Genomic DNA, 2,804 nt, shown 5'->3' on the forward strand with positions numbered 1-2,804 from the left:
GAATTCAAAGTTAGATACTATTTTTCTTTTGGGAAAAAAAAAAATCCCCTTTTATGAATACTAATATTATGTCTCTTTATTAACGTGAAATTTCAGGATATTTTAAAAAGCGTTACGTTGAATTGGATTAATCACCATGATGATATCATAAAACTAGTTTTAAAATTTCAATTGTGTTACTTTTACATAAAATGTGTTTTTTTTTTTCTTATATATAGGTAGCATGCTAGGCTTTTTGCCATCACCATCCATTCTTTTCTTTTCTCTTTATATTTACACAATGCGAAGAGAAAGCCATATATAATTCTACAGAATCTAAGAAGATATCATAATTCCATATAATTGGATTTCATGGCCTCTATATAAGTCTGTGGATCCCACAATTCTCCATTATTATGATCTTTTCTTCATATGTGCAATAAGAAACTAGTTTCATAGATATTGTTGTCATTTTGATCGTCCTTATTATTGTGAAAAGAAAATGTAACACAAATGTTGAGTCACATCATGCAAGAGACAAGGAAATAAATTAATAAAGAATGAAAAATGCTTATTCATTAGTGTAAAAATTAAAATTGAATGAGGGTAATTGGCTAAATTAGTAAATTCAAACGACAACAACACAAAGATCATCTTAAAGTTAATTTTTGTACACACTCCTTTTTATTAATAAACTCATTTATATTTTGGGAAACATTTCAAGTGCATCGGAGACGGAGACAGAGCCATTCATAATTTAGTCATCGAAAATATTCAATTTTATTTTTCTTTTGCTGGATTAACATATATATGCACGTTCCTGTTACATTATGATATTGAGTAAAGGAATATACATATAGGAAGTATTTCAAGTGCACCGGGAGTATCGGTGCACCAATTATTTTAACCGTTGATTTTAATTAATATATATTATATATATTTTTTATAATTCAGATTAATAGTTAAAATAACTGGGTGCACTTGAAATGTTTCCTATATTTTGTATAAGTAGAATTGTAGAATCTTATCTTATATTTTGGCATGCACCAGTATGTGTTTAGATCAATGAAAGAATTATTCCCTAATCTTATATATAATTCTCATTGTTTGATAGATTATATTCTTGGTTTAATTAACATATTGGGATGGATACCTATATTATGTCCATATATATAATTAAAAATATCATAAGAAATATATTACACATCAATTTGAGTGAGCAAGAAATAAAATACATATTAATTAATGATAAGTAGTTTCTAATTCTCAATCAATTTGAGCAAGGACTTGAAATGTTGCAACAACCTAAGGTTTACACATATAATATAACTTCTGATGAAATTTATTATAAGTATTTTTATTCCATCATATATATTGGTACATGTTATAGTAATTATCATTATGATGACTACAGNNNTATACAACTTTAGTAATATTTTGTTAAAATTAAAATAATATTTTAATATTTAAAAAAAAACTTCTTTATTTGAAAAATATAAAAATAAATATAACCTTAATCTTAGTAACACTTTTTAAGTATTCTAAAATTATAAAGCCAATATGATCAAAAATTGTTTGAGTGTTGATTTTGTTGTTGTGAAAGGAACTTGGCTCTGAGGTCAGCAGCATCAACTTGTTCATCAAAGTGATTCTCAGGAATCCAGTTTCCACTCTTTGGATCTCTCATCCAAAAAATTTCATCTTTATTTTTATTATCATTTTTGGCTGATGATGATTGTGACTCACTCACCATCCTTGTTGCTCCCATTTGAAGCTCCACATCTTTTGCTACAACTCCATAGTATCTCTTCCTCCTGCTACATTGATTATTTCTTTTCATCATTATAACAAGATTTTCAATTTTTTTTTTATATATAGAGACAAAAAAGAAAGGAAGAAGATTTGAACATGTGTATCATGAAACCATTTAATCCAAAAGACTTAACGTTTTGTGTGAACATTCGGTTAAGAATGTGACAAAAATAACATATAATTATAGATAGAAAAGATGTAATTAATCTAAACATTGTGAATACATAATATTTTTTTCATTCTCTCAGTATAAAATAACTTTACAAAGCCATTCAATCACGTAATTAATATTATTATATCAATAAAAATAATTATTTTTTTATTGACACAAAAATGGTCATCCTAAAAGATGGATATGATTACACGATTGTGTAACTCAGTGTATTAAAATTAAATTCTGGATATATATATATATATGGTAAAGTATATTTTTTGTCCCTGAAATTTGACAAAAATTTCAAAAATATCCCTAAGTTTTATTTTGTTTTAATTTTGTCCTAGAAGTTTTCGTACCCTTGACGGCTAATTTTTCAAAAAATTTAATACCAATTCAACAACAATTTCATAAGAACAACCCTCAACATAAGCAAATCAAGTATAATTTTCATGCATTATTATTAGATTGGTCTTAAATTTTTTGAAAATTTACCAGTCAAAGGTATATTTGATGCAAATCGAAAACTTTTGAGACAAAATTGAAACAAAATAAAACTTAGGAGTATTTTTAAAACTTTTGCCAAACTTTAGGGACAAAAAGTATACTTTACCCTATATATATATATATAAAGTCATGCAAAGGAAATTAAAATGAATATAATAATATAGAAGAAGAAGGAAACCTGAGAAGGAGAAGAGGGTTGATAGGAAGCTTGGTGATGATGATGTTCATCTTGATGAAGATTGCATAAACTGATACAAAGAATGAACTCTAACTCTCAAATGTATATGGATGAAGATTTCTTTTGGAAGAAGGGATCTTATATAAAGCGAAGAAAAAGCGTACGTCACTTTAT

The 2,804-nt window shown here is 26.4% G+C and overlaps 1 long non-coding RNA gene across 1 annotated transcript; it reads right to left on the reverse strand.

Moving 5' to 3' along the window:
- LOC107628153 lies at positions 1,204 to 2,762 on the reverse strand. The gene is made up of 2 exons (XR_001617618.2): positions 2,631 to 2,762; positions 1,204 to 1,793 (listed from the first exon to the last, which is right to left on the reverse strand). It is a non-coding gene; the product is annotated as an uncharacterized LOC107628153 (long non-coding RNA).

The sequence above is a fragment of the Arachis ipaensis genome, chromosome B02, assembly GCF_000816755.2.
Source record: "Arachis ipaensis cultivar K30076 chromosome B02, Araip1.1, whole genome shotgun sequence".
Classification (NCBI taxonomy): Eukaryota; Viridiplantae; Streptophyta; class Magnoliopsida; order Fabales; family Fabaceae; genus Arachis; species Arachis ipaensis.